Genomic DNA, 22321 nt, shown 5'->3' with positions numbered 1-22321 from the left:
TGCTAGCTATACTAATTAAAAGAGCCAAAGCAGATAATTAGATAAGTGGAATAGTGCAACATCTAGTTGATGAAGGTTTATCTATTCTACAGTATGCTGACGATACGTTACTCTTTATGGATCATGACCTCGAAAACGCTCGCAACATGAAGTTATTACTTTGTGCATTCGAGCAACTTTCAGGGCTTAAAATAAACGTCCACAAGAGTGAAATATTTTGCTTTGGAGAAGCACAAGAATCTTTGCCCCAATATACGGAGCTTTTTGGTTGTAATCAAGGAGCTTTTCCAATGAGGTATTTGGGCGTACCTATACATTATAGGAGGCTCTCAAATGCAGATTGGAAAAGAGGAGAAAAACATTTTGAAAAAAGACTCAGCAGTTGTAAAGAAAAACATTTGTCAACTGGTGGGCGCTTGACACTGCTTAACTTAGTGCTTAGCAGCTTACCAATGTATACGATGTCCTTTTTGTGATCCCAAAAGGAGTTCTCGAGAAATTAGACTACTTCATCACTATGTCATATATGATTTTCAGGGGCGGCTAATGGGCATTTGTAGGGGTGGTTCGGCCAACCGCCCCTATCATACCATCTCTACAAATCATGCATTTGTAGGGTGGTTCCCAGACCGCCCCTACAAATTGATTTGTAGGGGCGGCTACAGTACCAGCCGCCCCTACAGTACATTTTTTGCCAAAAAATAAAAATTACCAACACGTGCTCCCCCAAATCATCCTGTGACGAGTAAAATACATGATCAAGTATCCTGACAAACTTGACTGTAATATTGTGGCCCAAACAAGATTGTTTAGCCAAAAGTTTCTAAACATCTTCTATAGTACAAGAGTGGCCTACCCTGCAGCACACCTTTATACATGGATCCAATAATAGCTGTGTTTATACAGGGATAGCTATGTTTACCTGAACAACAGTTTAACATGAACTACATGCATAGGTCTCCTGCCCCTGCAGCACACCTAGACCCAACAGTTCCGAGTAGCATCAAGCTTGGGCCATCTGCACATGAACATCAAGGAGTCAGAATTTGGTAGAGCCACAGATTCCATTGGTTGTTTGTTTCTTACTTCTCAAAAGCAGTTTGATTCTGCTTCCCGCATACTCTGTTTTTCAAAAGTAGGTTCAAATGAATGCTTTTCCCTATGCCATGGTATAATTACCTTTGGAAATCATAATCTTTGGTGAATAAGCCAGCGGGTTTATGAAAACTTTTTATTTCAGGTTCTTTTAGTAACCAATCAGTTGCGTAAGGGGCTACGGAACTGGATTCTACATGTGAAAGGTCAAGAGGGCATATGATGAGGACATGACACCCATGCATATAACCATGTTTGGCACATGGGATGGAGAGGAAGGAGGCCAGCAAGGGTGTCCAAGTCAAGAAGGAGGCCCGAGGCTAATTCAGTTCGAGTCCCCGAGGTGGAGGCCCAAAGCAACTCAAGTTCGAGTCTGCCCTTGAAATCTAGGACCAGTCTGCCTTAAATTGATCACCCAGGACGCATCTGGACTCCATTTTCGATGATCCACATATGGATGGAAAGCTCATTTGATAAGGAAGCCAATCCAAATGGTTTCACATCAAAAGCTATTCGGAATCAACAGGAATCATCAAAACAAGTCAGCGTCCAGAATCTGCCAGGGTGCTACGACACCTGTCTTTTGGTCCATTGGACCATGTATCGAGTTTAGGCCCATTAGGGGCACATTCAGGGGTCTTGCATGACCCTAGAGTCTTCATAAACAGCCACCGCCCCTCTATTAGGGTTTGGGTTTTGCTTAGATTATTCTGTCAAGAATAGTTTTGCCGTTCATCGGTTTATGAGACCCCAACTTCATGAGATAATCATTCATCTGCAATTTGGTTGTGTTTCTTCTTGTTCTTGCTTGTGTTCTTCATTGCGCAGGCAAGGATTAGCCTTCTTGGCGAGGTCAACCTGGTCCATGACTTGGTTGATAACCAGAGGAGCTATGGTGCTAAGATTGCAGGGTTCAATCTTTCAATCTGAAGCCAGATTGGTGTGTCATTCTCCGCCACAACGATAGTTACCATCACCTGACGGAAGATTGGGGTCCCCGTCTCCATTAAGTGGTAATCAAAGCTAAGGTATACTGTCAGGTTCACATTTATTCCCTAGTTTGAGTGTTTTGCATTCGTCCCATAGTCCAGTGCCATACTCGTTTTTCCTGTCCTAGAACCTTCCGCACCATAGCCTTTGCATATTTCAGTTGCAGAGTCTGTTGTGTTGAGTTTGTGTCCTGGTTGAGGTCTTGTTGCTGGTTAGGTCATGTTAGAGTCTAGTTCGTGTGTTTTCCCCCATCATTTCCATCAAATCTTTACTGTTGTGACCAGTTTTACGCACATTGTTCCCGTTTTGTCCTCTAATTCGGAGCCAATTCTTAAAACTAGTCTAGTTTTCGCATACGAACTCCGATTTCAACGTTCCATATATCAAAATCGATTAGAAAAAAAATTTGGATCCATCCATCCCCTGTCTCGTCGGGGTTCAAAAATTTTAAATTGGTCAAAAAGTGGTCACAAGATCCTCTTTTCGTGGTCACAAGGTTTTTGTCGATTTTGAGCAAGTTTTCTGAAAAATCCACAGGCCACGTCTTACACTTGTTTGAGCTCATATTTTCTGTGGTTACTTCTTTTGTGCTCCTAAGTAAAGGAAAAATATCAAAAAAATAAAATAAAATAAGTCAAAATTTCTCAAAAAACAACGACAGCCCAAAAATAGAAAAAAAGAGATGGGCAAAAGAGAAACAATATCTAGAGGAGCACATAGAGAAGACCAAAGTGAGCTGTGTTAGCGTGTGCTGTCTGGTTCCTTGTTTGTGTTGTTGTTTCCATCCACCATACTTGTTTTTCATACACCTATCACCTTGCTATCCATCATACTTTTGTCACACACCTGGTACTTGGAACATTTTAGACAAGCAACGAGAACAAGTATTTTGGACTATAATTCAGCATTACTTTCTGTTACTGACTTATGTGCCAGATATACATACTACTCTTTGTTTGCCTTCCAAGCTCCACAAATTCTTCAGATCAGTACAGAAAAAGGGCTTTGTAATCTCGGTACCACTGCCTCAGGTATCATGAACCAGCCGCCGGTTGTACCGCCACTGCTTGCGTTGGTAAGAACTTTGTAAGAGCTTGGTAAGACACTTCCACTTGCTGTGAAAAGTGACACCACTGCAACCACGTAGTCATTTGGTAGGGATAACTTTCACCATTTGTTTCTTGTTTTTGTGTTTACAATGACAGGTTGTTCGTATCCACCGACTTATGATGGTATAGGTGCTGATGAGTATATGGAGTGGGAAATTGCCATCGATAACATATTTGCTACTCGCTTTATGTGTCCAAGAAGGAAGGTAAAAATACAGCTAGTGTTTTGCGACATTCTGTTTTATCTTAGTGGGAGTCTTTAGATCCTTCTGATAAACCTCAAACTTGGAATGATATGAAACTTCTTATGCGAGAAACCTTTATTAACCCACCTCCTGTTTTGACTTCATATGCTGAGGTGCACCATTTAGAGGAAGAGTCTGTTGTTATTCCTCTTGCTATGACTAACCTTCTGTAGAATAATGTACATAAGCGAGAGGATGACGTGGAAGAAAATGAGGAGCTCACAACCTCATATGCAAATGAAGAACCATCACTTCACAATGCACCTATTACTCCTACTGAGAACACAGGTAATGGCCATGATCCTACACTCATGGAAGGTGAAAATTGTCTTAATGTACTAAATTTTTCCACAAACCATGCTGTCATAGAGCAATTGTTAGTGGAACCCTCTCTTGATTTATCTTTGTCCCATGATAATTTGCTTGATGTTCCTTGTGACAAAGATGAATTGGTTGAAGATGCTTCAGTTTTACATGTTTTGGAACAAGTGACTTATGCTGAAAATAAACATGTTATTCATATTGCTACTAAAATTGATGAGTTCAAACTGTTGTCTTCTTTACATACTTTGGGCTATATTGAATTTGATGTTTTGTGTAACCTAGATTGTTTGGAAGAGAGCCTTTTTAAATATGCTGATTTGCCTTGGTTTTCTAAACACACATATCATGTTATTGGTAGATATAACAACAAGGAACAATATATGATACATCGAGTATACATTCGTAATAATATGAATTCTCCTTTTGTTGTACAAGATTATGATCGTTTAGAGGGCAGCCATAATAATACAAACATTTTCTCATGTTCCTTAAAGAAACAAGTTCACTTTCAAGAAGGGGAGCATTGTTGGTTGCTACCTATGTCTGCTCGACCATCTATTCCTGCATTGTCTTTGGTTAGTTTTAATCTTTTGCAGGATAGTGTTGACATACATCGTGTGCATTCGGATCATGTAGTCTACATGCTTGCTGAATTTTTTATATGAGATGACATGCTAGAAACTTGGAAACATGGTCATGTTCCTTCTCACAATTATTTTAGTTTTCTTTGTCCTCGCAACCCCGTTCTCCTTTATGTTGTGCAGGATCAGTTTCAAGCACAATCGATGCCGAGGATGGCTTTTCATCAAGAAGGGAGAGGATGAGGAGGACATGACACCCATGCATATGACCATGTTTGGCACATGGGATGGAGGGGAAGGAGGCCAGCAAGGGTGTCCAAGTCAAGAAGTAGGCCCGAGGCTAATTCGATTCGAGTCCCCGAGGTGGAGGCCCAAAGCAACTCAAGTTCGAGTCTGCCTCGGAATCTAGGACCAGTCTGCCTTAAACTGGTCACCTAGGATGCATCCAGACTCCATTTTCGATGATCCACATATGGATGGAAAGCTAATTTGATAAGGAAGCCAATCCAAGTGGTTTTAGATCAAAAGCTATTCGGAATCAACAGGAATCGTTCGAAACAAGTCAGCATCCAGAATCTGCCAGGGTGCTGCGACACCGTCTTTTGGTCCGTTGGACCATGTATCGAGTTTGGGCCCATTAGGGGCGCGTCTAGGGGTCTTGCACGACCCTAGAGTCTTCATAAATAGCCGCCACCCCTCCATTAGGGTTTTGGTTTTGCTTAGATTATCCTATCAAGAACAGTTTCATCATTTATCAGTTTGTGAGACCCCAACTTCGTGAGATAATCATTCATCTGCAATTTGGTTGTGTTCTTTCTTGTTCTTGCTTGTGTTCTTCGTTGCATAGGCAAGGATTAGCCTTCTTAGCGAGGTCAACCTAGTCCATGACTTGGTTGATAACCAAAGGAGCTATGGTGCTAAGATTGTAGGGTTTGATCTTTTGATCTGAAGTCGGATCGGTGTGTCATTCTCCGCCACAACGATAGTTACCATCACCTGATGGAAGATCGGGATCCCCGTCTCCATTAGCATATCTAAAAGATTCATGGACTAGAGCTATACTAGTTTCGCAGCATTTTATGTTCTTCAGTGTCAAAACTATTACTTCAGCGAAGGCCTGTGCAGCTCGGGCCTCTGCTTCTGCTCTGCTTCTCTAGCAGCTGCTTCAGCTTCTGCCATGATAGCCTCTGCCTCTGCAACTTCAGCTAAGCCAAAACCTGTTGAATGCATAAGTTAGAGGGTGACCCAACGACATATATTAAAAAACTAATGTAATGAAGAATATAAAGAATAGATTATGCTGATTTTACATTCTTGAAGCTTTGTGGGTTATTTATATGCATATCAGACAAGATGAACCATATCACCAAGTCTTCTTGCTCAGGGTTCACACAGCTATGAGGACATTCTTTTCTCAAAATAGCATAGAAATAGAAAATACTCCATTTTCAATGGATACTAATACTAATAGCCTAGCACAATTAAGAAAGATTGTCTAATTCACCAAATCTTTCCAATGAGGATTCATATATTAAGGTAGTTTGCTCTCAAAATAGGAAATGGGGTCACAGAGGATGTGATTAGACAGCGTCCTATAACATGAATAGTCTTTCTAAAGTGAACCAAGATTTCCTTTCAAAGAAATTAACTAAGGTTCTTATGAAATCCAATAACATGATGCACACATTAAAGATTATTTTACAATCTATCTATAAAATCTAAGTTTACATGTGCAAAATGCAAACATTGTCAACTAAAGCATTAAAGTAGCTAAACGCAATAAGCTAGCTACTTGAAACCATTACTGTGAAAATGAGACTGCCAGTATCAGTAAGCGGTTAATGTGTTTTACCTCGCGGATGGATTAATCCATTTCCATCAACCATGAGCAACTGCCAGGGCAGAATGGTAAACCTTAGAAAAGGCACGGGCAAATACAGTTAAAAGATATATTAATTCAGAAGATGCTATAATATCCTATGGTGATTATGCAAGACATCTCATAAACTAAAATGATTCATAGTCATGAAACATAACCACTGGAACAGTAGAATTCTTCAAATGCGTAGCCCCAGTAGTCAGTAATTGTATTTACATGATAATAAACAAGGAAAAAGTCTACTTAACCCCCCACCTTTCATACCTGGTCTACTTCACCCCCCAACTATGAAACCGTCTGTTTTACCCCCTGAACTTTCCAAAACCATCTATTTTACCCCCCGGGTGGTTTTCAGCGGCGTGTTTGCTACAGTAACGGCGATTTTGCTACAGTAGGCATGGGTTTGCTACATTGCCGGTGGTTTTGAATTTTATTTATTTTCGGTGAATTTTTGAAAAATCATAGAAAAATCATAAAATGAAAAATCTAATTTTATTGGACTCCACATGAGTAGATCTACACAATGAATATATAATACGGTATGCTTTAGTACTAATTTTTTTTATAGCTTTAGATTAATTAGAAAATCTAATTTTGTCTGTAATTAATTAGAATTTATCTATAACTAAGTTATACATAGTCCAATTAGTACGAAATTTTTACTATAGTTCAAGTATACAATAATTAGCGTACCATAAAAATTTCACCACAATTGGACCATAGAAGCTGTAGCTATGAATTATTCTAATTAATTACAGACAAAATTAGATTTTCCAATTAATCTAAGGCTATAGTAAAAAATTTGTACTAAAGCATACCGTATTATATATTCACTGTGTAGATCTACTCATGTAGAGTCTAATAAAATTAGATTTTTCATTTTATGATTTTTCTATGATTTTTCAAAAATTCACCAAAAATAAATAAATAAAAAAAGAAAATTCAAAACCACCGGCACTGTAGCAAACCGCCGCTGAAAACCGCCCGGGGATAAAATAGACGGTTTTGGAAAGTTCAGGGAGTAAAACAGACGGTTTCATAGTTGAGGGGTGAAGTAGACCAAGTATGAAAGGTGGGGGGGTTAAGTAGACTTTTTCCTAATAAACAAAAGCATATGCCTTGTTTCCTATGGCCCCCTTATGCAACCTGAACATTTTAGAAAGTGATGGTATCACTTCCAACTGAAGTATACATGAATTTTCCCCCTAAATTTGTTGTTACAGTAACCAAAAATTTTTTACCTAAGGGTAGAAATGAGGTGCATTGATCTTCACTTTTTCAAGAGTCCAAGAAGAATTGGAGCCTGTAACGATAGATAGCCTTGTTTACTTGTTCAGAATACATGTTGGTACATTTTAACAGTAATATGAAAATATATATCATACATTTTGATCAGTGACCACAAAAGAAAGAATTTTTGAAAGACATGCACCTATCTCAAGATCATACTGATTTCTGCTTCAGCTCCAGCAGCATCATCTTAGGGCTTCGGCCCTCTAAGCGTGGTGAACAAGGTGCTATCCTGTACTTCCGATTCACCTGCAAACTTCCACTGGTCATGCTGAAAAGCTCAAGGTTCTTCAATTTGAGAACATGCAACTTCTGATTGGATCAAAATATGAACATTCAGCAATGAAAGATGGCCCATTGGCTCATGGACACCATAAAGCCCACAAATCGAGTAGTGCTGAAAATAGCATTTAAAGTGAGATCAGCCGGAAACATGTAGTCTACCAAGGATTCTACATGAAATTAAACAAGAAATCATTATGTAATAGACTAACAGTGGAGTATTGTGCATCACTAAACAAGAAGATCGAATTAAACTGAACAAAAATGCAGATCGAATTTGGCACACCTAGAGCCCTTGGCGTCCAGGATGAGGGCCATCAGGCGGTGGTCCGAGGCCTCCTCGAGGGATGCCGGAGCGCTGTGCTCCTAGTGGATCTTGAGGGCTTCGCGGCATAGCTTCTCTGCCTTGTCGAACTACAGATCTTGCACATGCGCTTCCACCAGGTACCTGCTCATCAGTCAATTTTGAGAAGTAGCAAAATTGTCATGCTTCGTACCTTATAAGATTTATTGGGTGTTTGCATGCAAGAAATTGGTTTTTAATGCCAATCCTGTCGAGATCCATAGTTTTCTGTAACGACTAATGACCAACGATGGGGAAAATATCAGTTCTTTGGCTTTATTGAGATTGGATTGGAGGTACTAGTAAAAAAAGAAAAATGGCGCCTTTATGGAGATTAGGAGAGACAAGATCCAGATCAAGAAGCAGTGAAGGGGGGATTGATGATCACCTGTAGGTCTCGACGACGCGGGGGTCACGCTCGCCGAGCATAGCCATCTGAATCTCGAGGCCCTTACCATAGCAGGCGATGGACTCATCCATGCGGCCAAGCATGGTGTGCGTGTCGCCGAGCTGCATCCAACCGGAGAAGGCGGCGAGGGACCACTCCTCGCCCCTCTAGTCGGGCTCCGCATGCTGCTACTACTGGTCATCGCCGTCGGCCAGTAGTGGCCCCATCCTCGCCCTCCCCCTCCCCCTCCCCCCCTCCCCCTTGGCAGCAGGGGTAGGCGGCGTGACGACTGGTGACGGTGAGCTCGAGGACAGGGATGGCGTCGGCGTGGAGATCGAGTCCATAGTGGATGGCGGCGGCGACGTGGAGGCTCATGGCGAGCTCGAGCGCCGTGGCGGCGCGCTCGGCGAACTCGAGCGCGCGTGAAAGGTCCTAATATGGCTAGAGGGGGGTGAATAGCCTATTTAAAAATCTACAAATCAACTAGAGCAATTTGATTAGTATGACAAATAGCGTAATGCAAACTTGCTTTAGCTCTACAAGGGTTGTAAGCCACCTATCCAACAATTCTAGTTGCAATGATTACTTAGGCACCCAAACTTGCTATGTAACTACTCACTAAGAGCTCAACTAGATGAATGTGAATAATAAAGCAAGCTCTCAATTCTAATTACACTAAAGAGCTTGTATCAACTAGTTTGCAAGAATGTAAATAAGTGAGTAGGGTGATTATAATGCCGTGTAGGGGATGAACCAATCACAAGATGAAGATTAAGCCAATCACCAGGAGAATGCAAATGACAAGAGATAATCGATTTTTCTCCCGAGGTTCACGTGCTTGCCAACATGCTAGTCCCCATTGTGTCGAACCAACACTTGGTGGTTCGGCGGCTAAGAGCTGTTTCACAAACCTTGTCCAAACGATTGGACACCACAATAACCTACCCACAAGTGAGGTAACTCAATGACACGAGCAATTTACTAGAGTTACCTTTCGGCACTCCGCCGGGGAAGGTACAACTCCCCTCACAATCACCGAAGGCGGCCATGAACAATCACCAACTCGTGCCGATCCTCCACCGCTGCTCCAACCGTCTAGGTGGTGGCAACCACCAAGAGAAACAAGCGAAATCCATAGCGCAACATGAATACCAAGTGCCTCTAGATGCAATCACTCAAGCAATGTACTTGGATTCTTTCCCAATCTCATAATGATGATGGATCAATGATGGAGATAAGTGGGAGGGCTTTGGCTAAGCTCACAAGGTTACTATGTCAATGAAAAATGTGCAAGAGTTAGAGCTACAACCAGCTATAGGGCTTAAATAGAAGCCCCCACGGAATAGAGCCACTATACCCCTTCACTGGGCAAAACGCACTCTGACCGGACGCTCCGGTCAGACTGACCGGACCCTGGACTCAGTGTTTGGTCTACTGATTTATGCCACGTGTCACTCTGAGTTAAAACTGAACCGTCAGATCACAACGGCTAAGTGCTGATCGAACGCTCCGGCTAAACTGACCGGACGCTGGAGCTTCAGCGTCCAGTCGAGTACAGTAAGGGTCCAAATCCGTTTTTCCTTGACTGGACGTGTCCGGTCCACCTCGACCGGACACGGCCCAGTGTCTGGTGGTATACCCTAGCTACTGTACCGCTAGGTCAGCATGACCGGATGCAGGCAGTCAGCGTCCGGTGCATTTAGATTCATTGTCCAGTCACTTGATCGATGCTGGCATCTCCTCTGTCTTCTTCACCCTTGCTCAAATGTGCAAACCACCAAGTGTATCACATGTTACTATCACTTGCTCCTTCTTGGCTTCCTCCTTCTTGACTTGCTCAATGAGAGAGGAGTGAGCCTTTTCAAGCTTAGAGTGAGCTTTGCCAAGCTTCTCATGGGCATCCATTAGCCCCTCATGAGTGGCATTGAGCTCATCAAAGGATTGCTCAAGAAATTTTACTTTCTTGCGCAATTCTTTGCACTCCTTTCTCTTCATCTCATTGCAAGCGTGCACTTGCTCACACATGTCCAAGAGCTCCTCCTTGGAGTACTCCTCATTATCATCGTCATCATCATTATCATTCCTACAAGAGTCACTTTCACATTCATCATCATCACTCTCATCATATTTTACCTTGGTAGGCTTTGCCATGAGGCATGTTGATGGAGTGTCGAAGATGGAGGGCTTGTCATTGATGGCGATGCTTGCTAGTGCTCTCTTGATAGACTTCTTGCCATCATCACTAGAGTCATCACTATCTGATGAGCCATCACTATCCCATGTGACCACATAGCCTCCACCCTTCTTCTTTTGGAAGGTCATTCTCTTCTCCTTCTTCTCCTTCTTTTCATTCTTGTCCTTCTTGTGTTTGTTCTTCTCATCTTCATCATTGTCACTATTGTAAGGACAATTTGCTACAACATGATCGGGGCTCTTGCAATTGTAGCATCTTCTCATATATTCTTTGCTCTTCGTGTGATCTCTTCTCTTTCTTGCACCATAGCCCTTCTTCTTCATGAATTTGCCCATCTTGCGCACAAATAGGGCCATGGCTTCATCATCAATGTCACTAAGCTCATCATCGTCACTTGATTCTTTCTTGGACTTGCCTTTGTTCTTTGATGATGATGAGCTAGCCTTGAATGCTATACTGTTCTTCTTCTTCTTGTCCTCTTCTTCCTTCTTGTCATCCTTGTCATCCCCCTCCCTTTCCACACGGTATGTCTCTTGTGTCATGACATCACCTAGTACTTGGTTGGGGGTAATGTCCTTCAATCCTCCTCTTATGATGAGCAATCTTAACATCTCAAATCTTGGAGGTAAGCACATCAAGAATCAATGGGAGACATCATCATCCTTGATCTTCTCTCCCAATACCTTCAAGTCATTAACAATGACTTGCAATCGATGGAACATCTCCAGAATGCTCTCATCTTCCTTCATCTTGAAGCTTGTTAATTTATCCTTGAGGATATATAACTTGGCACTCTTCAACGTCGGTGTGCCCTCATATGTTTCCTCCAATCTCTTCCACACCTCATTTGCTCTATCACAATCCTTGATTTGCTCAAACACCTTGGAATCAATGGCATTGTATATGGTGTTGAGAGCCATTGTATTGCATTGCTTGTTGATCTTATCTTGATTTGTTGGATCATTGGGATCAATGATAGCATAGTCATTCTCGGTCACTTCCCATACTTGATCATTGATTGAACCAAGATACATCCTCATCTTTCTCTTCCAATAACCATAGCATGTGCCATGAAAGAACGGTGGTTTGCCCCCCACATGGTTGAACACAACTTGAGCCATAATTTGACATCAAGGTTGTTAAGCCTTTAATCAACCGGTGACCATGGCTCTGATACCACTTGAAAGGTCATAATATGGCTAGAGGGGGCGTGAATAGCCTATTTAAAAATCTACAAATCAACTAGAGCAATTTGATTAGTATGACAAATAGCATAATGCAAACTTGCTCTAGCTCTACAAGGGTTGCAAGCCACCTATCCAACAATTCTAGTTGCAATGATTACTTAGGCACCCAAACTTGCTATGTAACTACTCACTAAGAGCTCAACTAGATGAATGTGAATAATAAAGCAAGCTCTCAATTCTAATTACACTAAAGAGCTTGTACCAACTAGTTTGCAAGAATGTAAATAAGTGAGTAGGGTGATTATACCGTCGTGTAGGGGATGAACCAATCACAAGATGAAGATTAAGCCAATCACCGAGAGAATGCAAATGATAAGAGACAATCGATTTTTCTCCTGAGGTTCACGTGCTTGCCAACACGCTAGTCCCCGTGTGTCGCCAACACTTGGTGGTTTGGCGGCTAAGAGGTGTTTCACAAACCTCGTCCACACGATTGGACACCGCAAGAACCTACCCACAAGTGAGGTAACTCAATGACACGAGCAATTTACTAGAGTTACCTTTCGGCACTTCGTCGGGGAAGGTACAACTCCCCTCACAATCACCGAAGGTAGCCATGAACAATCACCAACTCGTGCCAACCCTCCACCGCTGCTCCAACCATCTAGGTGGTGGCAATCACCAAGAGAAACAAGCAAAATCCGCAGCGCAACACGAATACCAAGTGCCTCTAGATGCAATCACTCAAGCAATGCACTTGGAATCTCTCCCAATCTCACAATAATGATGGATCAATGATGGAGATGAGTGGGAGGGCTTTGGCAAAGCTCACAAGGTTGCTATGTCAATGAAAAATGTGCAAGAGTTAGAGCTACAACCGGCTATAGGGCTTAAATAGAAGCCCCCATGGAATAGAGCCGTTATACCCCTTCACTAGGGAAAATGCGCTCTGACCGGACGCTCCGGTCAAACTGACCGGACCCTAGACTCAGCGTCCGGTCCACTGATTTATGCCACGTGTCACTCTGAGTTAAAACTAAACCATCAGATCACAATGGCTAAGTGCTGACCGGACGCTCCGGCTAAACTGACCGGACGCTGGAGCTTCAGCGTCCGGTCGAGTACAGTAAGGGTCCAAATCCGTTTTTCCTCGACCGGACGTGTCCGGTCCACCTCGACCGGACATGGCCCAGCGTCCAGTGGTATACCCTAGCTACTGTACCGCCAGGTCAGCGTGACCAGACGTAGGCAGTCAGCATCCGGTGCATTCAGATCCAGCGTCCGGTCACTTGATCAACGCTGGCATCTCCTTTGTCTTCTTCACCCTTGCTCAAATGTGCTAACCACCAAGTGTATCACCTTATGCACATGTGTTAGCATATTTTTACAAACATTTTCAAGGGTGTTAGTGATCCACTAGATTCTAAATGCATATGCAATGAGTTAGAGCATCTAGTGGCACTTTGACAACCGCATTTCGATACGAGTTTCACTCCTCTTAATAGTATGGCTATCTATCTTAAATGTGATCACACTCACTAAGTGTCTTGATCACTAAAACAAAATGGCTCCTACATTTTATACCTTTGCCTTGAGCCTTTTATTTTTCTCTTTCTTCTTTTCCAAGTTTGAGCATTTGATCATCACCATGCCATCACCATTGTCATGATCTTCGTCATTGCTTCATCACTTGGAGTAGTGCTACCTATCTCATAATCACTTTGATAAACTAGGTTAGCACTTAGAGTTTCATCAATTAGCCAAAACCAAACTAGAGCTTTCAGCGCGTGCGGCCCCGCCGCCCTCCCCCGACACCATGGCATCGCGCGCCTGCTTGAGGAGGAACGGGCCCAGATTCGATCTACCTTCTCCTGCACCGCCGATCCGGCTCCGTCGTGCGATCCCGTGGCTGTGGTGCTATGGAGAGAGGCACTACAAGAAGACGGAGCATTAGTGATAAAATAATGTGGCAAAATTTTTCTTTGCCACTAATGCCCATACTATTTGTGACCAAACTAGTTTTCATCACTGTTATGTTGTTTATTAGTCACAAAATATTAATTCGCCACAGAAAGCATCTTTAGTGGCAAATCGAGTGGCGAAACACTGTTTTGCCACTATTTAACAAGATATCTGTGGCAAAAAAATGTTCACCTCACAGATATGACATTTACTAGTGGCAAAAAAAATTATCGCCATAGGACACACAATTAGTGAGAAGATATTGTGGCGAAATTTAAATTTGCCACTACTTCCCGCACCATTTGTGAAAAAAACTAGTTTTCATCACTCTTATGTTGGTTATTAGTGACAAAATATTAATTCACCACAGAAAGCATCTTTAGTGGCAAATCGAGTGGCCAAACATTGTTTTGCCACTATTTAGCAAGATATATGTGACAAAAAAATTTACCCCACTAATAAAGCATTTATTAGTGGCAAAAAATAGCGCCATAGGACACATAATTAGTAAGCAAATTTTGTGGTGAAATTTAAATTTGCCACTACTTGCCATACAATTTGTAAAAAAACTAGTTTGATCACACTTATATGAGTTATTTTTTGAAATAAAACTTATATCGGTTATTAGTGCAAAATATTTTTTGATCATAGGAAGCATCTTTAGCTAAGGTCTTGTTTGTTTCCGTGTCGGTGTCACAATCGGTTGAGCAAGAAAAGTAGAATAATCCCGCCAAACGCATCGCGACAAACGCGCGTTTGGCAGTCACCCGCGTCATGGAACACGAGAACATGAATTATGGTCTGCGATTCCCAAAATACGGTCCAAGCCGTGTTCGCTCAATCGTGACAACAACACAGTTCTGAACACGGCCTAAGTTGTGCCACTGCTCAAATCTGACCAAAAGACAACGAATGTATGCACTAGCAAGGCCGTTTTCGGTTTTCCATCGCTGCTCCGTCATTGCATGCCTGCTGACTGTGCTCGCCTCACTGGGTTAGACCTCCGCTGTCACCACCGATTCACAGCCTCGCCGCCTCGCAGATCACGGCATTGATGGTTCGTGTCGGATAGGGCAGCGTCGGTTCGTCAGCTTGCATCGACGGCATCACAGGGAGCCCGGGATGGACTGATAGGCAGACCACATTGGAGCATATGGGCTACGGGCTACAGGTACACGACTACATGCTTGGCCCACAGGCCTAAATAACGATTGTTAAGGACCCGATGAAATACACGAGTGAGTTACTTATTATTCATAAAAAAAATATCAGCTAAAACAAAGCTAAGATGGTCCGAATGTTGGTATTTGCCTTGATCTTTATGAATAGACAATTATGGTATTCTATATTAATTTTTATAAATGCTTACTATATGATATGATTTAAATAATCATTTATTTATGACTTTATATATTAACCAAGTACATTTCTACTTGTGAATTCGAATTAGAACTATTCATTTGTATTCGTATTTAAGAAAATTCGAATTTGTATTAGTATCGGACAAAATATCGATAGCAAGGGTGTTGGCGTGTTGCCATGTTGGACACGAGCGTCTCAGGCTCTGCGCCAATGCCGGAGGCAAGAAGTAATGGATCGGCGGCCGTGTAGGTATAAGCGGTGTCCATGAAGGATTGAGTTCAGATTTTTGTTGGCTGCCTGATCTCGGTGCAAAAATGTAAGAGAATCTTGCTCTATTTTCTTTCTGTTTTTATGGCGAACATTAATGTCGATGAATATACATAGCAGGCAGCCTCATTATTTGTTAAGGACCCGATTTTGTATTTAACAAAGATTTAAAGCACCATAATTTGCTTTATTAGTTATCGAATATGAGTGAGTTCGTTATATAAAAAATATTAGGCAATGATATTTGGAAAACGAACTAATTAAATTATACACTCTCCATTCTAAATTGTAAGAAGTTCAAATTAAATTGAAATTGACACGGAGCTATTTTGAAGCTGTGCCAACTACCTAAGAGCATCTCTAGTGGCTAGCGGGGGAAATAGATGTCCATTTTTCTGTTTTATCCAAATTCATATCTCATAAACTTGAATGTAATTATCCGTATTTGTGTCAAAATGATATCGAACAATGTGCTTTTCATTGTTTTCTTTATTCGATTCTAAATCCGAGAAAGCCATGGAATATATGACCTGATAGTCATATCCGCAAAGAATGCACATATGGTGTTATTTTCATGTGACTATTTTTTTTAATATTGCTAGTGTTGTATCATTAAAACTATTTAAAGTTCTCTATGACAATTGATTAACGACTAATGATTTAAATGTAATATCTATATACAAATAATATTTTTTAATAGCCAATATTATGCTAATGTTGCTACTGTTGTATCATTAAAACTTATGAACACTTTATATTAGTACACGCTTGCCAGCAGTCAAGGTCGATGCAGTTCTTAGCCAGGAGTAATAGATTTAGAAGGACAAATTAGTTCTATAGCTGTTGGCTGGGGGGAGCACCTCCGGCGGGCTACCCCGGTCTACCCTCGCCTGTTAGGAGAACCCTCAGGCGACCTCAGCGCAGACTACTGACCGAGCCGTGTCTGCGACAAAGGTCCCCGGCTAAAGTTACTCTAATCCTATGCAGATGTAGGTTTGTCAACATTCGGTGAGGGAACCCTCGCCTGAGATGGGACCGTCGTGGAGATAGGCCGGTGCCGTTTGACGGGAGACGGAAAGCGGCGATCCCAGGGGCGGTGTCAGTGGCGCCGTCATGGGAGTAGTTGAGGCGGGCATGAGAAATGTCCATCGTGCCGCTGTGCACTGGTAAGGAAACGCCCGCGATAGCAAGGGCAAGATGTAAATTCACCACGACTATGGGTATGCCCCTATAAATACCCGTGAGTGGCAATGTACCAAGGCACGAATTAATGTCTATTTATTCTAAAATTTATTGCAACACTATCATGTTCTGTTACCTTTGACCCTCGCTTCCTTATTTATGTGGGAAACCCTTGGCCTTCGCCGTGCTAGCCTCTAGCGAGAGTACGAGGCTGGGCGAAGCCCCACAATAGCATTAAAAGAACCTTGTCTTAGAAAAATAGCACCGAATGATATATAACCAATTTTCAAGGGATGCATCTTATTTGAAGAGGTCAAAAGCCAAATTTTTTTTCATTATCTAAAAAAATAGCAAAAATATTTTTTCAATAAACACATATTAAAATAATATTTGCTATTAAAATTTATAATTTCTACTAGTAGAAATAATACTGCCATTCTTTAATTTTTCTTTCCCACCGAGCACACCCGTTTCGTCCTTGTATTGTATTGGTGAAAATTGTTCCCTCCAATAGTTGCGGACCACAAGGTGTTTACTACTAGTAGTATTTCCTATTTTTATTATTGCCAAAAGTTACCTTCCGTCATCAAGCCATCATCAATATTATTAGCCGCCCCTGATTGCGCCTGGGTCAAAGCGGCTGCCAAGGCCATATATCGCCATGGCGCATGCCGAGATGCCTGCGGTACGCTAGCTGACCCACAGATCCACGCCACCGATGTGGCACATCTTTCACCATGTCGATCCATCATCGCGACTCCGATCCGCCGCTGCCGCTGCCATTGCCACCGTGTCCATCTCGGCACCTCTATCTTTCAACCCAATCCGTCAAGGTGCGATGCCTCCAACTGCATACTGATATCCTGATTTTCGATCTGTGAATATGCATCAAATCCATGCCATGCCTCTGCGAGACACCAACCTACGAACACTGCTGGGCATCCATGTCTCCCGCTCACTCCTTCATATTTCTTAAATTATTTTTTATCAGATTGTTTCTTTTGATAAAATCTCCATTAATTCCATTGCTATTTTGCAGGGAACATGGCTCTACGGCGGCCTCGACGAATTGCTGAAATGGACAGAGAATTCGATGAGATTACCTCTGCTTTATCCAATGACCCAAGGGACCAGTTGACCTCTGGTACGGTATAGATTTGTTTTATACATTCAGTACCACTAAATATTTTCTCTGCATAAAAAAATCTGATGTAGTATAGCATGTAGCACCAAAGAAAATTAGGAAAGCTACAATTTTCTGCAGCCTCATGTTTGTAATATAATGTTACCTTTGTGACGGCATCTTTGGGTTTCACATCTAGTTCAACTTGTACCCTACATTCTGAAGTAGGATTAGGTGAAAGTGGTGTGTTTTTCTATGACAAAAAGTCTGGTAATACAATTCTGTACGACTCTTTCATGGTTACTATTTTCGCAACATAATTTCTGATGTCTTGTTCATTTAAATTGACTTAAAAATTCTGAGCATTATGATGTGTTTGTCATATAGAAAATGGTATATCTCTAATCGTGAACAATATTATTTTATATAACATATCTGCAAATTTCATAGATTCCATAAGTTGTCTGTAAATTTAATTTATTAGATAATATTCATGCTGACAACAAAGTGGCTGAGGAAAGGGTCAGATTGCAGGCGCAAATTGATGCTTCTGAACACGTGAAGCTGCAGCTCGACCACATGCATAAGTTGTTAAGCAACATGCTGAGGCTACCGAGCAACAAGCACAAGCTTTGGAAGGCCAAGTTTCCACAGTGGTCAAAACAAATGCACAATTGAAAGAAGAGCGGCAATCCCCATGTGATGATCTTAGTTCTTTGCGTTGAAGCACAGAGTGGAGAAGTTGTAGTAGTACCATCAAAGTTATTTTGAGGGTTGTGAGCGTTCTCAATTTTGTGTACTGAGTGGTTACCAATTTAAACTGTTGAAATAAATATTATTGGTTTAGATTTGAAACTGTGAGAATTATATTGCTATAATGTACACCTGTTGAGCCATGTTGCAACTATAAAAAGTTTTTTTGTAGATAAGTTACCACTTTTTCCCATACATATTATGGCGAACCATTAGGCATGACTATAACTGAAACAGTGAGAACAAGCATCGACATAACAAACTCATGTGATGGCGAAACTTCGGGCACTACTATGTCTTATCAATTCTCACAAAAAACATATTGTTAGGAAAAGTTTTGCCTCTGTAATATATATGTGAGGATGAGTTACATCACAAATAAAATGTATTTGTGTCGATAAGGTGCCACTTTTTCTAATATAAACTGTGGCAATCAACTTGACACAGTTGTAACTAAAACTGTGAGAACAAATATTGACACAGTAAACTTATATAATGGCAAAACTTTGGTCACTGATATGTAGTTTCTAGTGACCATATAATTCGTCACTTTTATAGTGTTAACTGTGACGACCAAATTGCCATAAATACTCTATAGTCGTGACGACTCTTCTCACCACGAAAAACACTATAAGTGACAAACTTTTTGCCACTAATACATATGTTTTTGGGACAACGAATGGGGCCACAAATGGCCAATTTACTAGTGGCACCACAATTCCTCACTAATGAGTACAACCATTTGTGGGGAACAAAAAATCATCACTAGAGTATCTGTGAGGCGAGTATTTGTGGCGACTAGTGGCGATTTTAAAAGTCGCCACAAAGGTTAGTTTGTGGCGAAAAAATAAGCTTTTGTGATGAAAATTTTCGCCACAAAAGCCCTTTGCCCTTGTGGTGAGGGAGGGAGGGAGAGAGAGAGGGGCTAGGGTTTCATGGAGCACAAAAGCAGACGCCCTGTCCGTGTCGAGGGACAGAGGGAGCGAAGAGGAGAGAGACTAAGAGAGAGAGAGAGAGGAGGGGAGAGAATTTTCTGGTGACCGCTATATATATACAACAGGCATTTGTAGGGGCGGATGGTGATTAAGTCATCCCTATAAATGGATATGGCATGGGTGGCTGGTACCAGCCGCCCCTACAAATCGACGTATTTGTAGGGGTAGCTTGTATTACCAGCCGCCCCTACTGTGCCATTTGTAGGGGCGGCTGCTGTGCTAGAGACTGAGCACGTCACTGTAAGGGCGTCTCCAATTCCAGCCGCCCCTAAAGAAAAAAATGCTCCGTTGTTACAAACTGTTTTTCACATAGTGCATGTCAAGATTTTTTTGGCAAAGTGATGAACAAAAACAAAAATATAGATTAGCCAAATGGGACATATTATGCCAACCCAGAAACCAAGGTGGGCTTGAAATTCACAATTTAGACATCAAGAACATAGCCCTTCTGAGTAAGTGGCTTTTTAAATTGCTCATAACTAAGTGTACTTGGCAACAAATGCTACGCAAAAAATATTTAGGATCTAAGCCTCTTTCTCAAGTTCAATGGAAGAATGGGGACTCGCATTTATGGGCTAGCCTGATGAAGGTTAAACAAGATTTTGTGCATTTTGGGACCTTCATAATTCACGATGGATCACAAGTAAGATTCTGGGAAGACAGGTGGCTAGGATAGTCAACTCTGCGTCAACAATATCCTTACCTTTATAACATAGCCCAGCATAGCAGAAGTGCCATGCACGTCTCCACCTACTCTATCCTGGCAAAGAAATCTAATTGGACACAAATTAGTGCCTTGGAACAATTTACTTCCACGCATCACGAATATTTGTGTTAAGCCAGCAAGAAGATGAATTTCGCTAGAACTTGCATCCTAATGGACAGTTCTCAGTCAAATCTCATTACCTGGCAATGATCCATAATGATGTCCCTAATATTAATAAAGGCTTGTGGAAACTAAAAGCTCCGTTGAAGATCAAGATATTTTTGTGGTACCTACGTAGAGGCGTAGTGTTAGCCAAAGACAACTTAGTTAATCGTAATTGGCATGGCAGCAAACAGTGTTGTTTTTGTCACAAAAATGAGACAATTAAGCACCTGTTTTTTAGTGTCGTTTTCTCTCGTGCTGTCCGGTCTGTTATCCAGGCGGCTTCAGGCTTGTCTTAACCGCATAGTATATCAAGCATGTTTGGTTCTTGGCTCTGCGGTTTAAGTAAAAAACTGAAATGGTTAGCCTTGCTAGGAGCAGCAGCTACGTGCCGGTCTCTTTGGTTATGTAGGAATGACCTGGTTTTAGAAAAGAAACGTACTTTTTCTCCTTTACAGGCTATCTACTCGATTATACATTGGCTCCGCACATGGGCTATCCTACAGAAGTCAACTTCACAAGATTTGGTTGTAGCGGCATCTCAACAATTGGCGCGGGTGGCCAAGGAGTTTTTTATCCGGACACATGGGTGGTAGTCTAGTCTTCGGATTGAGTATTATTAGTGTACCTTTCTGTTTTAAGATCTTTTATAAAGCTGTGTGTATCCTTGTTATACAGAGACCGGAAGTGTTTCAAGGTCTTTATATCATCTCGATGTAACGATCTTGGAATTAATAAAGCTTTCCTTATCGAAAAAAACAAACAAAGGTATCTAGAAAATAGATATGTCCACTAGATTTTTATCAAGTAGTAAGATGACCAAAGCAAATGAAGAGCTGCCCGAAACAAGTCAAATATGAAGAACTGGAATTGGACCTTTTCTTTACCCCGAAAAAAAAACAGTAAAGGAAACCCATATAGATGTTACATAGAAAGTATGCACAAAAAAGAGAGGTTGATAAACAAAGCCGGCAGCAACAAGAAAAGAATAATAACTAGCTTCCATACTGTAGCCAATTCAAGTAAAACATGTTGACTTGATCAATGCTGTTTTTTATCCATTGCAGAAGCAGGAGTACCAAGTCCTGGTCGTATAACGTTCCTCCCGGTTTTGTAAACCTTTTGCAATATGCACATGTTCAAACCATTTAGTTGCTTATAGACCTCACAACTAATTACCTGGGGTTACAAATCCTACGGGGTTGTGGGTACGTACAGGTCATTGGTCACCTCAAACAAATGTAAATGCTTGCTTCTTGGAGACCTTTCACTCCTCCATTTCAATCCCCTTCGCCCCATTCGCTTCGCTGAAAAAACAAGCCGAAACATTGTTCCGGCTGATTTGTTGTGAGAGAAAAACACTGTTCCGACGGAAAAAACAAGCTGAAAAAGACGGATTATAAGAGAAATGAACAGGGCCGGCAAAAGGGGTGCCTGAGAACGAAACATCCCAAGACATTGACTCTTAGATACTATAGTGTATCAGTACAACTCTAAGTTCCTCTCCATGACATATACAACCATGGAAATAAAACACGAAGTCAATCAGTAGTCCATGTACTTGTCAAAGTAAACCTAGATGTCAATGTCACTAGTGCTTCTACTTGCACCACTTGAGATTTGAGAAGCATAAGTATCACACAATATCTTTGTTGCTTCTAAACGTAATTTTTATCTTGATGCTACTTTTATTATTATAACATAAACATGTGCAATGAACTCAAACGACAAGAAAAAAAAGAAATGAAGTTGTCAACTAAACAGCTACAAAGATTAAGAAAACATCACAATCAACTTAATCATGCATTACATGATGTTTACAATGGAACACTAAAATGTTTGCGTTTGCAAATAATTCTCCTATTATTTTTCTGTCTACAAATTTAGCGTTGAGAATAGCAT

General features: G+C 41.4%; 2 long non-coding RNA genes across 2 annotated transcripts; both read right to left on the bottom strand.

Moving 5' to 3' along the window:
* Window positions 1-805: 805 nt before the first annotated feature.
* Window positions 806-1315, bottom strand: LOC136551550 (uncharacterized). The gene is made up of 2 exons (XR_010782609.1): window positions 1180-1315; window positions 806-1018 (listed from the first exon to the last, which is right to left on the bottom strand). It is a non-coding gene; the product is annotated as an uncharacterized lncRNA (long non-coding RNA).
* Window positions 1316-5384: 4069 nt separating this feature from the next.
* LOC136551549 (uncharacterized) lies at window positions 5385-8183 on the bottom strand. The gene is made up of 4 exons (XR_010782608.1): window positions 7656-8183; window positions 7465-7526; window positions 6197-6258; window positions 5385-5561 (listed from the first exon to the last, which is right to left on the bottom strand). It is a non-coding gene; the product is annotated as an uncharacterized lncRNA (long non-coding RNA).
* Window positions 8184-22321: the final 14138 nt, after the last annotated feature.

The sequence above is a fragment of the Miscanthus floridulus genome, chromosome 4, assembly GCF_019320115.1.
Source record: "Miscanthus floridulus cultivar M001 chromosome 4, ASM1932011v1, whole genome shotgun sequence".
NCBI classification, from domain to species: domain Eukaryota; kingdom Viridiplantae; phylum Streptophyta; class Magnoliopsida; order Poales; family Poaceae; genus Miscanthus; species Miscanthus floridulus.
The sequence above is the reverse complement of the archived record's forward strand: the minus strand, read 5'-3'. Positions and strand labels throughout refer to the sequence as shown.